Source organism: Bufo bufo, chromosome 1 (assembly GCF_905171765.1).
Source record: "Bufo bufo chromosome 1, aBufBuf1.1, whole genome shotgun sequence".
Classification (NCBI taxonomy): Eukaryota; Metazoa; Chordata; class Amphibia; order Anura; family Bufonidae; genus Bufo; species Bufo bufo.
Genome location: NC_053389.1, coordinates 731,825,278 through 731,840,868, shown reverse-complemented (window position 1 = coordinate 731,840,868; position 15,591 = coordinate 731,825,278).

Here is a 15,591-nt window from a genome sequence, read left to right as displayed (position 1 = left end):
GTAAAACTACATGGCATTCCCTCTGATGTGGTGTCTGATAGGGGGACGCAATTTGTTTCAAGGTTTTGGAGGGTGTTTTGCTCTCGTCTGGGAATTCAACTGTCTTTATCTTCGGCTTTTCATCCCCAGTCGAATGGTCAGACAGAACACACTAACCAAAACCTGGAGACCTATTTGAGGTGTTTTGTTGCCGAGAACCAGGATGACTGGTCCTCGTTCTTGTCTTTAGCCGAATTTGCCTTGAACAACCGTAGACAGGAGTCCACTGATAAGTCGCCATTTTTTGCTGCATATGGTTTTCACCCACAGTTTGGTACTTTTTCTGGGACTGGATCTTCTGGGATGCCAGAAGAGGAGAGATTATCTTCTGCCTTGTCATCTATCTGGCGGAAGATCCAAGTTAATTTGGAAAAGATGGGTGAAAGATATAAACGGATGGCTGACAGGAGACGTATGACTGGTCCGGACCTGTGTGTGGGTGATTCGGTGTGGTTGTCAACTAAAAACATTAAGCTCAAGGTACCATCTTGGAAACTGGGTCCAAGATTTATTGGCCCTTACAAAATCTCTGCTGTGGTCAACCCAGTGGCTTTCCGTCTGGATCATCCGCAGACCTGGAAGATCCATAATGTGTTACACAGGTCCTAACTGAAAAAATATGTGGAACCTGTCGAACCATCTCCATTGCCACCTCCTCCTGTCCTGGTGGATTGCAATTTAGAGTTTGAGATCTCTAGGATTCTCGACTCACGTGTTCTTTGGGGTTCCCTCCAGTACCTAGTGCACTGGAAGGAATACGGTCCCGAGGAAAGAATGTGGATTCTGGCTTCTGATATTAGTGCTAGCCACCTGGTGAGGGCCTTTCACAGGGCACACCCGGAGAAAGTTGGTCCGGGGTGTCCGGAGGTCACCCGTAGAAAGGGGGGTACTGTCACACCTTGCCCTGTGAATGTGCGGAGATCTGCCAGGCTAGCTGCACATGTTTGACTCATCTCTTTGTTTTGGTTTGAGTTGAGCTGGATCAACCTTCCCTCAGGTTTACTAGGTTGATTGTTAGCGAGGCTATTTATTCCTCCTTCTCCCAGTGGTCTATGCGGGTTATAGTTTATTCCTGTTGGCTTTGTTATGGATTGTCTGCTCCAGTTCAGTTCAAGATAAGTCCTCTCTGTTTCTTCCCTTGTTGTCTTTTGTCTAGACCTTTAGGGAGACGCTTGCTTCCTCCTGCTTGAGGAAGCAGGTCGCCTCTTCCCCTTTCCCTTCTGCTCAGGGTTGTCCCAGGGTATATAGACGTAAGCACGAGGGCATGTACATACCCACCATAAGGGTATGCACATGTGCACAGCAGTATAGGGAAAACTTTAGGGATTACTAGGAGGTGACCCTTTCTCCCTAGCTTTTGGGCCTAGTCTATTGTTCTGTTTGTTTTCCCTGTGTTTGGTTGTTTCCATGCTGATATACCTTCCGTGACATTCGTGTTTGGGTTAGGTGTTGTGTAGATTTTATTATTTTCCCTTATAACATGGTTAAAAGGGAAAATAATAGCATTCTAAATACAGAATGCTTAGTAAAATAGGGATGGAGGGGTTGAAAAAAAAAGAAAATTAATTTAACTCACCTCATCCATTTGTTCGCGCAGCCTGGCTTCGCTTCTGTCTTCTTCTTTGATGCCCAGGAGGAAAAGAACCTGTAGTGACATCACTGCGCTCATCACATGGTCTGTCACATGATCCAGATGTTATAACCATGTTATAAGGGAAAATAATAATGATCGGGTCCCCATCTCGATCATCTCCTAGCAACCATGGGTGAAAATCACACCACATCCGCACTTGCTTGCGGATGCTTCTGATTTTCACGCAGCCCCATTTACTTCTATGGGTCCTGCGTTGCGTGAAATACGCACAATATAAAGCATGCTGCGATTTTCACGCAACATACAAGTGATGCGTGAAAATCACCGCTCATGTGCACAGCCCCCTAGAAATGAATGGGCCGGATTCAGTGCGGGTGCAATGCGTTCACCTCACGCATTGCACCCGCGTGGAAATCTCACCCGTGTGAAAGAGGCCTAAGTTATTCACATCTATTTTAGCTAAACAACTTAATATTCTACTTCCTTTAGTTCATGGAGATCAGGTCACTTTCACTCCTGGTTGACAAGCCCCCCACAACCTTTGGAAAGTTCTAAATATTATTCAGTGGGCTAACTTGTCACAAACAATTCTGACTCTTTTTCCGTAGCTATCGAAAATTCCATCTGTGTCTCCTTGGGGTATCTTTTTGGGTTCTTGAGGCCATGTTTTTTTTTTTTCAGGTCCCTTTATACATTCCTGACATCTGGTTTACTACCGACTCTGTTTAAGATCCTTCATCTTTTCCAAGTTATTTTGGGCCTAAAAATTAACAGAACTAAATCCTAGGTTTTGTTCTATAATACTCCACTTCAGATTTATAACCAGATAAATTATAACTTTGGTTTTCAATTGGCCTTTTACAAGCTCTTCTATCTTTGGATACTGACATGTAACTAAAGCTCTTTCAGCTTTTTATTATGATATTTATCCTATACTTTTTGCTTCTGTATTCTATTAGATACAGTATACTGCATAAGATGTATCACTTAATTTTATTCGCACCCTCCATATCCTGATTAAAGTGTGATTTACACACACTTAAAAAGGATATTTTTACATTTATTTGGAACTTCCAAGTCCCCCATATCTCTAGAACCGTCATGCATTATCATAAACAATAGGGTGGTCGCTCAACCTCTAACCCTCTTAAATATTATCAAGCAGCTAGGATAGCACAAATGACTCAGATCCACATTCTGACCAAAGATCCATTATGGATTATGATTGAATCTGACCTGGTCTCATCGTATTATCTACCTTCAATAATTTCAGCTGTTTAGCTGGTTTTGCACCTTGTTCCCCTATCTGCCCTATTGACTTTACACTCTTTAGCTCTTTGGAGATTAGTTCAATTGAAGTATAAAGCACAATCCAAAGTCTCCCCTGTGACTCTGCTACTGAACAATCCTTTTTTCCCTCAAGGTTTACATGTCTTGGATTTTCTATGGTGGGCTCTTAATGGGCCTACTTTGTTATCTTCGTTACTCTTCCAACAGATGTTGGATATCAGAATCTCTTTTTCGAATCAACAGAAACCTTCCAAACTCTGAGATCGATAGAGTAACTCAGGTATGTTCTTTTATGATCTGTTATTAGCTCTCAACCTGCACTCCATACTCCTAAAAGACAGGGTCTTTTAGCCCTACTCTATAGCTCTATTAATCAAACACCTCCTGACTTTTTCTCTTGTTAATGGCTTCACTGTCTTGAACTGGTTAGTAAACAATTGGTAGGCCTCTCTTGTTGAGACACATCTGAAGGTTTTACACAGGGCTTAATATGTCCGCACTAGGCCACATGCCATGTATCCAACTGTCTCTCCTTATTGCTTTAGAGGCTGCACATTGGAAGGTACAATGTATCATATATGGTGGTCTTGTCTTATAGTTGTTAGATGTTGGTCTCAGGTGACCAACTTTATAGGAGACTTTACAATCAGGTCTCGCCCTACTAGACCTTTTGTATTTCTCTTAGGGGATGATGTGCTGACAGTGGCTAATTCACAATTTACATTAGCTCAACATGTATTGCTGGTGGATAGCATTCATGTAGCCGCTCAATGGAAAAATCCTAATTTATAATTTCAGGCTTTCGTCTCTAAGGGAAATCAAATTATGTTATCTGAAAAGCTGTCCACACTTAGACTTGATAAGTTTTGCAACTTTTTTAGGCCAGAATTCTGGAGTGCAGGCGTGATAAATCAGGGCCTATATGTTTGAAACTAAAAATACTTTATTTGTGAAATTTTGCACATATCAAAATCTGTCATTTTTTCCAGTTTACCATTGATGGAAATTTATAAGGACTTCATTTTTACAGAACAAGTTGAAGTAGTACTGCATTTATTAACTTTTATTCAATTTTTAGGAGTGCATGAGCAAAAGCAGCAATTCTAGCATTGTTTTTCATTCCTTTTTGTTACTTTTTATTGACCTCAGCTTGCTTTTGACCACTCTCTGTCTTATGTTGGTACTGTGCTTCCCATCTGGTTCTGACTTTGGCTTGGTTTTGTGACTACCCTCTGTTTTGCTATTATGTACTGTTTTATTCTTCTGGTTTCCCGTACAACATCGTCTCTGTGTTGTTCTGTCTGTGTGTGTGTCTATCTTGCACTGTAGCAGAGTAGGTAACATCAACTAGTTGCGGACTTGCCACCTAAGGCTTTCACTTCAAGTAGGCATGGGGAAGCAGGCAGGGTTCCAGTTAGGGATCACTGTCCATGTGTTTTTGCCTACTAAAGTACCATTATCACTGACATTTTTCCTGGGTGACCTTAGTGCTATGGATACCATGGCAGCATTAACCCCCCAGATGGAGGGTGTGGCCAATTGGTCCAGGACTTGGCAGAGAGAGTACAACAACAAGAAGCCCATCTCTCTGTTATTTCAGCTCCATCACCAGTAGAACCAAAAGTTAAGCACCTGACCAGTTCTCTGGTGATCACAATTGTTTTGTCTCTTTTCAAGAGAGCTGCAGACTATATTTCTGTCTCAGGCCTCACTCATCTGGGATGGAGTCCCAGAGGGTGGGAAATGAGCAATGGAGGAGTACTCTTAAGAATGCAAGTGATGTACTGCTTCAGGTTGGCCTTTCTGACATGCTTAAAGATCTCCTGGTTAGCCATCCAACCCCTGGTACCCCTGTCTTTGGTTATTCGACTTCACAGACTAGGGGAATAGACGCAAAAGAGATCTGTTGGTGTCTACCACTCTTTTCTTTACTCTGTCCCTAAACCCTTTGTATCCAAAGCCCCTGAAGTGTTCAAGGAGCCCATGCAAGTTAGTGCCATATCCTCTCAGCAGCAGAACATCACCTGAAGAACAGATTATGCTTCTACTGCGGCAGTCATGCTCATCGATTGCAGTTCTTTCCTGCTAGACCAAAGGCAGAAAACTTCAGGAGTCTGAGTGATGATCAGAGAGGTTACTCAGACACACAGGTATTTCCCGAGAAATCCCGAGACCTCCTGCAAGTTCATTTATCTTCACAGGGAAGTTCAGTTTCTGGTCTAGCTTTTGTTGATTCAAGGCCCGCTGCAAATTTTTCTTAATTCTAATTTTATATATGCTTTAGGTATCAAGCAGAGATGAGCGAATTTCAAAGAAATTTGATTCGGTCGGTTTGCCAAATTTTCCAAAAAGATTTGATTCGATCTGAATTTATTTGTGGTGAATCGCATTAGAAAACAGCCATTAGCTGGCTGCAGAGAGTCTGTATAGTCATGTAGAACACTGTGCATTGAAGAAACACGCATAGGGAGTCTGCTGCAGTAGTGAAACAATACTATGAGTCAGTTATACACGCAGATGACAGGAATCACTCTTAGAATTACTGTACACTTCACTTATTTGGGCAGTTATGGGGCCAAAACTGACCAAATAACTCAAGTGTGCACTGAGCCTTACAGATCAATGTTAGCTCCATAAAGAACCGTTCAGAGGCTCAAGATCCTATTATAGCATGAAAGAGCGCAGTCCTTTTACACCGTCATCAGCTGATTGCACAAAGATTTATACAAAACCTGTTCTATTAAACACTTATACAAGTAGAGCCTCCCTGACAGAGTGGAGAGGGTGTCAGCAGTAAGTTTGAGTTGACATCGCTGATTATTTTTCCCTTCCTCTGATCTGTCAGAACAATAACCCCCAAAAAACGGACCCAGCCTGTTAAGCATCCGCCTTAACTCGGTCAGCATTTGGTCAGTAATCCATCAGTATTGCTAAAGCCAAAAAAAACAGGAGTGGATCCAAAACAGAGATGACAAATAAATGGAATATTTGCATGTCTTCTGTGTTTTTTACCCACTCCTGCTTTTGGCTACCAAATCATTAGCCAATTCTGATGCAAAATAGGGACCATTTCATACAGGCCTTACAGCTGCTACATAGGCAGGATCTGTTGTGCGTCTCATTTTTCCTTCCTTATGACAGATCAGAAGAAGAGTCAAATAAATGATGATGTCAACCAGGCCAAAAAGGCAAAATAGTGGCCCAGTCATGGAGTGGAGAGGGTGGGAACAGCATAAGAAGTCCACAGAGTGGCTCAATGTCAGAGTGTTAAGGTGGCAGAAGCATGAGGAGACCACCAAGTGGCACAGTGATATAGTGGTGAGGTGGCAGCAGGATAAGGAGACCACAAAGTGCTGAGGTGGCATCAGCATGAGAAGACCACATGACAGTGACATAGTGGTGAGGTGGCAGCAGCATGAGGAGACCACAGAGTAGTGAGGTGGCAGAAGCATGAGAGACCACAAAGTGGTGAGGTGGCAGCAGCATGAGGAGACCACAGAGTGGTGATGTGGCAGCAGCATGAGGAGACCACAGAGTGTTGAGGTGGCAGCAGTATGAGGAGACCACAGAGTGGCCTAGTGACATAGTGGTGAGGTGGCAGCAGGAGGAGGAGACAACAGAGTGGTAAGGTGGCATCAGCATGAGGAGACCACAGAGTGTCCCAGTGACAGAGTTGGGAGGTCAGGGGCAATACCAGTACCAGCTGAAGATGGTGGGTGGCAATAGGAGCACCTGGCAGCAGGTGTGGCATCATGCGGGTGGAAGCATCAGAATAGTAGCTGAAGCAAGTAACCAGAAGAAACAGGTCTCTTTTGACAAAGTTTAGGTGTGGCACCATCGATGATATAGTCTGATGCATCAGGCCCTGGTGTTTGAAAATCCTGGCTGATACACACCTGATTCATCTTCACAAAGGTCAGTTTCTCCACAATTTGGGTGGACGGGAGAGTTCTCCTTGGGGTATCTATGATGTCTACCACACTAAATACCCGCTCTGATGCCACACTGCTGGCTAGGCAGGAAAGCTAGTCCAGGGCAAATTCGGCCAGTTGTGGTCACAAATTGAATTTGGCTGCCCAGTAGTCCAGAGGATCTTTGATGTGGGGTGGCAGGGTGCACTCCAAGTGCCGCAACCTGCTGGTTTAGGTTCTGCTCTATGTGTATCTGCTGCTGCTGGTGAGTAGTTTCTTCAGTAGGCGGGTGAAGAATATTGCTCATCAGCGACTCTAGACTCAAGTTGCTGCTAATACTGCTCCTGCTCCCCAAACCTCCCCCAGCAGCTATGACAGTAAAACATGAGTGCAGAGGGCCCCCCTGGTCAGACCTGCATGAGGATGGGCGATAAAGCGCATAAGCAGCAGCCAACTGACTACATAGGATGTCTCTATAGTAGTTCGTCCTCCCTCTCAGCGGGTGTAAAAAAGGCCTCCATTTTGGACCGTTATCGAGGGTCTAACATGGTGGAGAGCCAATAGTCACACATCGGCCATTTGCGCAAGTGACTCAGAGGGACTCCTTGCCTCCATCTCCACTGCATACTCCCATGGTGTGTCTGGGTAATCTGCCTCATCTTCATTATCACCCTATAGCTCCTCTGGCTGCTCCTGTTCCTCCTCTTCTGTCACCTTTGTAGAAAAAACATCCATTTCTCTATGCATTGCTTGTGCTCTAATGTCCTCCTCCTCCTCTGTTTCAGCCCCCACAGGGCTCATGTCGCCGTGAGATGAAGTTTCCACGTCTCCTGTCCCCTGGCCAGACAGATTTAGCAGCATCTGTTCCAGGATATGAATCAGTGGAATGATGTTGTTCGTCCCGTAGTCCTGGCGGCTGACAAATAAAGTGGCCTCCTCAAAGGGCCCAAGCAAACGGCAGGTGTCGCGCATGAGCTGCCACTGGCTAACATCAAAGTTACACAGGGGAGTACCTCTGTCTGCCTGTATCATCAATAAATCGTTTATGGCCTTTCTCTGTTCATATAATCGGTCCAATATATGAAGGATGGAATTCCAATGGGTGGAAACATCGCATATCAGCCTATGTTGGGGGACGCCGTTCTGCCCCTGCAGCTGCAGTGTACGAGTGGCTGAAGTGCATGCAAAGTTTCCTGGCCATTTTCAGGATGTCTTGCAGATAGGGTGAAGACTTCAGGAATGGCTTTACATCAGATTGAATGTGCACTGCTCAGCCCTTCTTGATGCAGCGCCAACACCATTTTCTTCCCGTTGTCAGTCACCATGGTTCCGATTTTGAGTTGTCGAGGAGAAAGCCAGGAATCGATTTGTTTATGAAGGACGAGGAGCAGTTCCTCTCCTGTGTGACTCCATTCGACCAGGCAAACTACGGGTAAGTGCAGAACATAGTGATACCGCCGTGCCCTGCACATGTGGTATGCTGGAGGAGCACTGTGAATTGTCCCTGCAGTGGAGGCTGAGGACACGGTGGAGGATGAGGAGGCAGAGGCGGATATTGTCGCAGGACCAATGGCGTGATAACATGGAGGCAGAAGCGGCGTCACCTGGCCAAGTTGCTGTTGTAACTGGGCAGGAACCACATTTACCCAGTGGGCCATAAAGGACATATATTTTCCTTGACCGTAGTTACAGTTCCACATGTTTGCGCTGCCGTGCACTTTGGCAGACACTTACAGGCTCAAGGATTGGCCCACCTTTTGTTCTACATGTGTGTGCAGGGCTGGTACTGCCTTTTTGGCAAATAAATGACGGCTTGCGACTCTCCACTTCGGCTTGGCACAAGCCATCAGTTCTCTGAAAGGTGTAGAGTCCACCACTTGGAAAGGGAGAGACTGCAGCACGAGTAACTTGGCCAGGAGCACATTCAGCTTCTGCGCCGTTGGATGAGTGCATGCATACTGTTGTCTCTTGGCAATCGCTTTGGTGATCGATTGCTGACAAAATGACTGACAAGACATAGGAGGACAAGGAGCAGGAGCATCAGGACCAGGAGATGATGGGAAGGACAGACAGCTCCCTTCGGCTGATGTGGTGGAGCCTTGACTGCATGAAATTGGGTGCATGCCACTGGGTGATGCAGCAGTTGCTGCGGCAGGCTGGACCACCACATCAGAGCCACAGTTCTCCCAGGCCTCTTTATGGTGACATTGCATGTGTTGATGCAGGGCCGTGGTGCCAACATTGGAACCCTGGCTACGCTTCACATTCTGCCAACAAATTCGGCAAATGGCCATGTTCACCTCCTCCAGCGGCCTAACAAAAAATTGCCACACCGCCGAGTAGTTCATTTTGCCCCCAACACTCCACACTGACTGTCTGCTACCACTGCCTCCGTGAACCACTGCACCGCTTCTTTCCGGGCAGGTAGGTTCCTGCGAAGTGGGCGGTCTACGCCGGGTATATTTGGCTCCTGACCTCCCACTGCTGCCCCACTGCTGACTCACTGCTACCCTACCACCCTGATGGCTCAGTCACTGCCTCACGCGCAAGCTGCCACACTCTTCTCCTGATGATGATGATGAAGCCCCTACATCACTCGGCTCCCAAGTGCAATCCGCTACATCATCATCATCTGCTACTGTCTGCACATCACTGATGTCCCCCTCAAAAGTCTCAGGGCCAAGAGCCTGACTGCTCGCAACACCTTCTCCCAGGCGACTCTCATCATCACTACTTGCCTGCCTACCGGAGGAAGTGGCATGTCTCCTCCAGATCTTGGCTGGGCAGTAGCTGCTGACTGTCCTCTAGTAGCTCGTCCATGCTGAAAAGTGGAGCCTAGCCTATGGCATTTAATACTTCTCACACTGAGGGAACAGAACATGAGAGAGGCAGGTTGAGGAGAGTTGGGGGTACAGTGCCTGCTCCTGGGCCATGCCAACTAAGCGTCATGTCAGAGGAACCCACCAACTCTTGGCTGGTGGTGTCTGACGTCACTTGCGACGAATTCGAAGACCCAGTCAACCATTTAAGCACCACTGGGTTGCTGGTCAAGACACAACTGCTATATTACACCAGGAGCTCAGACCTCACTGGCTATAGTACAATGTAATTCACCGCTGAATGGCAATTATGACATATGTTTTTATTTTTTTTATTTTTCCTAGTAATACACCCCCCCAAAAAAAATAATAATAATAATTCACCGCAGAACGGATACTAGGACAGAGGTATATTTCCTATTAATACACCCTGTAAATGGCTGTAGTACAATGTAACTTCACCGCAGAATGGCAATTAAGACGTATTCTTTTTACTATTAATAACCCCCCCAAAAAAGTATAACAATCAAAAGTATCCTTTCACTATACCTTGAATAATCTTTCCCTGAACTTTTAAATCTCTTTCAGCACAATGAAGTCTTTCCTATCACTGTCCATAGCGCCTGCTGACGTCTCTTCCTGCACTAAGTACACTGGAAAATGGCAGAATCCAAGATGGCTGAGGGTATTTTTAGGGCTGTGACATCACAGGGGCTGGCTGACTGCTGATTGGCAACATGCATGGCATTGTGGGTGATCAGTCATTCCCAGAGTTCTTTGCTCTATGTCCTAACACATGCAGCAGCCATTTTAGGAAAAAAATGTGATTTGCTACCATGAAGCGCAAGGAAATTCGGCTTTGGTGCAAACCAAATTTTTCCGGAAATTCTGATCGAATTCTACTTTATCAACTTCAATTCGCTCATCTCTAGTCTTAAGGTCTGTAACTTATTCTGGAGTCTGAGGTGGATACCACTCAAATAGCTAAGGAATTTATTGAATATCAAACTATTGATTTGGTTACGATGGTTGGATCTATTTATTCCAAAGAAATGGTCGTTATACAGTACAGACCAAATGTTTGGACACACCTTCTCATTCAAAAAGTTTTCTTTATTTTCATGACTATGAAAATTGTAGATTCACACTGAAGGCATCAAAACTATGAATTAACACTTGTGGAATTATATACATAACAAACAAGTGTGAAACAACTGAAAACATGTCATATTCTAGGTTCTTCAAAGTAGCCACCTTTTGCTTTGATTACTGCTTTGCAAACTCTTGGCATTCTCTTGATGAGCTTCAAGAGGTAGTCCCCTGAAATGGTTTTCACTTCACAGGTGTGCCCTGTCAGGTTTAATAAGTGGGATTTCTGGCCTTATAAATGGGGTTGGGACCATCAGTTGCGTTGAGGAGAAGTCAGGTGGATACACAGCTGATAGTCCTACTGAATAGACTGTTAGAATTTGTATTATGGCAAGAAAAAAGCAGCTAAGTAAAGAAAAACGAGTGGCCATCATTACTTTAAGAAATGAAGGTCAGTCAGTCAGCCGAAAAATTGGGAAAACTTTGAAAGTAAGGGCAATTTGACCATGAAGGAGAGTAATGGGGTGCTGCGCCAGATGACCTGGCCTCCACAGTCACCGGACCTGAACCCAATCGAGATGGTTTGGGGTGAGCTGGACCGCAGAGTGAAGGCAAAAGGGCCAACAAGTGCTAAGCATCTCTGGGAACTCCTTCAAGATTGTTGGAAGACCATTTCAGGGGACTACCTCTTGAAGCTCATCAAGAGAATGCCAAGAGTGCAAAGCAGTAATCAAAGCAAAAGGTGGCTACTTTGAAGAACCTAAAATATGACATATTTTCAGTTGTTTCACACCTGTTTGTTATGTATATAATTCCACATGTGTTAATTCATAGTTTTGATGCCTTCATAGTCATGAAAATAAAAAAAAACTCTTTGAATGAGAATGTGTGTCCAAACTTTTGGTCTGTGCTGTATGTTATAAAGAATGTCTGCTGATGTAATTCTAGGTTTACCATGGTTGAAAAAACCTTGCCCCGTCTTCGATTGGAGTTCTGGGGAATTAACTAAGTGGAGTCCTCAGTGCTCTAAACATTGCTTATCTGTCCAGCTCTCCGGTATGGATTTGGAATAAAGTACCATCCCTGGGTTCATCAGGAACTTCTAGGATGTGCTTTTCAAGGAGGCTTCTGAAGCATTGCCAAGATGCCCCAGAGTAGGCACAACCATTCCTACATCCTGCTACTGTCTCTAATGGCTAACCAATATCATCTTCTGAATATCCGATTCCAGGTCCTTTGATATTGTGCCTTAATGACATTGCAATGTAGCTTATGTATCGTATTACATGCACTGTGCCTGGTTGCAGTGTGTCTAGCAGAGAGAGATCTTTAGATAGAATAGAACATTTCATTCCATCCTCCACCTTTTAGGCAGAAGTGGGCTAGGCCTTCCTACCAAGGGAAGGGTTACAGGATGCAATAGAAGTCAATAGAGGAATTGGAAGAATTGGACCAGACATGGGGTTGCCCCCCTCCCTCCTGCAGCAGGAGTGTTCCAGCAGAAGCAGCTCCTAGAGCACCGAAACTCCTTGCAAATTATAGACTGAGTATTACGAGGGGGTCAATGGCCAAAGGTACCCCACTCAAAGGTACCAGCACTGCTAGGAAGCCCAGTAACTGGACTAAAGCCAGAGATTAGCACAGCAGAGAAAGATAAAGCAAGGTGTTCAAGCTCACCAGCCAGTTTAACCCAAAACCTGCTGGAGTCAGGAAAAAGATAAATTATTGTGTGGTTGCAAGTTTATAAAAAAAAAAAAAAACTGTTGAACAATCAAGTCTGGACTCTGCTTATTCTCCACCAACTGCAACTTTCTTTTTTGAATACAACGGAGCATAACTCTGGGGAGCGACGGTATCCAGGAAGGAGCACTGTGACACAAACCTATAAGGCCACATCACCACTTGGCATTCCTAACACTGGGACCTGATCGGCCCTGGGGGGTGGCACATTGCAAATGCTCATCTTGGAAAAAAGGTATGCAAATTTGCTCTCTTTCTAACAAGAAAATAAAATTGAGCCTCTAATGCCACCAGATGTATGGTAGCTATCCTATAAGTCAATATTCAACCTTTTATGAATTTCCTTTTTACAGATGTTATGTTATTAACTTTGTTTCCTTTTTCTGTGAACTCATTTACCAAGATCCATAAGTCTGCTCATTTTCCCTGTCTGTTATTATTTATTCTAGTCTGTTATGTAATTGAGGAACTGTAGTTTGTGATCTTTCCCACTCTCCCTGAGGTAGGTGCCATCCTGTAAAATAACATAGCAGACTGCTGGGTCTTCGCTTGTCTATTTGATCAAAATCACAGCACAATAATTCAGTCAAACACTTACACAAACAGATTCTGCTCAGTGGGCGGATGTGCCATTTTCCACCTAAAATCTACCACAGCTGTCAAAAGATCTGTTATGAAACAGGCTAATTTCAGCAGAGGAACAGGTAATCATCAACTCAGCTTTTCACGTCATGTTAAATACTGACATGTTGATATAGAGAGCAATGCTAAGCAATGTGTTGCATTTGGTTACTTTCTAAGAATCATCTGGAATGAGATTTGTACGGTAGGGTGTACAAAGTTAATGTTCCGTGCCTAAGGATCAGAGGAGCAATTTAAAGCTCTTTTCTCCTAGGGCACTGTGAAAAATATCTATGCATTTTGTGGGAATAATGCTAATACACTGCCTGTCCAAAAAAGTCGCCACCTGGAATTAACTAAGCAAACAGGTATGAGCCTCCTATTGGATAATTACTGCATGGGCGATTATCTTTCAGCTGGCAGCAAGTTATTTAACCCCAACTGGTGCAATACATAGAAACATAGAATGTGTCGTCAGATAAGAACCATTTGGCCCATCTAGTCTGCCCAATATACTGAATACTATGAATAGCCCCTGGCCCTATCTTTTATTAAGGATGGCCTTATGCCTATCCCATGCATGCTTAAACTCCTCCACTGTATTTGAAGCTACCACTTCTGCAGGAAGGCTATTCCATGCATCCACTACTCTCTCAGTAAAGTAATACTTTCTGATATTACTTTTAAACCTTTGCCCCTCTAATTTAAAACTATTTCCTGTTGTAGCAGTTTTTCTTCTTTTAAATATTCTCTCCTCTTTTACTCTTTTACCTTGTTGATTCCCTTTATGTATTTAAAAGTTTCTATCATATCCCCTCTGTCTCGTCTTTCTTCCAAGCTATACATGTTAAGGTCCTTTAGTCTTTCCTGGTAAGTTTTATCCTGCAATCCATGTACCAGTTTAGTAGCTCTTCTCTGAACTCTCTCCAAAGTATCAATATCCTTCTGGAGATATGGTCTCCAGTACTGAGCACAATACTCCAAATGAGGTCTCACTAGTGCTCTGTAGAGCGGCATGAGCACCTCCCTCTTTCTACTGGTAATGCCTCTCCCTATACACCCAAGCATTCTGCTAGCATTTCCTGCTGCTCTATGACATTTTCTGCCTACCTTTAAGTCTTCTGAAATAATGACCCCTAAATCTCTTTCGTCAGATACTGAGGTTAGGACTGTATCACTGATTTTTTATTCTGCTCTTTGGTTTTTACGCCCCAGGTGCATTATCATGTACTTAACAACATTTAATTTTAGTTGCCAGATTTTTGACCATTCCTCTAGTTTTCCTAAATCCTTTTCCATTTGGTGTATCCCTCCAGGAACATCAACCCTCTTACAAATCTTTGTGTCATTAGCAAAAAGACACACCTTACCATCGAGGCCTTCTGCAATTTCGCTGATAAAGATATTAAACAATATGGGTCCCAGAACAGATCCCTGAGGTACCCCACTGGTAACAAGACCATGGTCTGAATATACTCCATTGACTACAACCCTCTGTTGTCTGTCCCTCAGCCACTGCCTAATCCATTCAACAATATGGGAGTCCACACACAAAGACTGCAATTTATTGATAAGCCTTCTATGTGGGACTAAATAGAGAAATGAAGCAGCACTACAAAAAATGAATATTGTTCCTTACTGTGGTGGTGCCCGCTGTGTCAGAAGCCAGTCTTGTGCTTCCCCAAATCCAGATGCAATTGTAACAGAAAACTGGAGCACTCTCCAGCCTTGGTCTTTACAAACATTTTTCACCAATACAAATGCGACGTTTCGATCTGTGTGATCTTTCTCAAACAATTTAACAATGTGAACTAAAAACCGGATACATATACCCTACTAAGCCGGTCACATGACCCAATCAATTATGTTAATAAACCATTTATAAAAGACTGTGAGTACTGCCCCTTACCATGTTCATCCTGCAATAGGGTTAACTTAACGTGTCATTCTCAAACATCCTATACTGTGCATACATAATATATATACATACGACTCCATCCACTTACTACGATGCATAATGTGAACCTGGGGATATCGCCACTGAGGTAGATTCCAACGGCATGTGCGGCCGATCGCATCACTTCCCTCGGCGTTCCTCCATATCGAATGCGCCTGCATGTCTCCTCCATGACGTCAGCCGCAGGACGCTCAGCTGGTGCCATGGAGACCGGACGCCTCCCATCCACGTCACCACTAGAGCAAAGCGCGTATGCGCGCCCAACTTCCGTAGTGACAGGATCCAGCGTCGGGCCTCCTGTCACCGTGTAACGCCCCTACAGCCGCTGCCATGGTAACCTTGTGTATAGTCCTCTTCTGAACGAAGCCTATAATAGAGGCTTCTGTATTATTATATATATTCTACCCATAGTCTGGGGCAAATCGTTCCGTAATCATTGTTATCAGGGGTTTGTTGAACATAGATGTTCACTTAAAAAACCTTTTAATAAGGAGAACGTGAATAACTAAATGAGCCAGGTGTCCACTACTC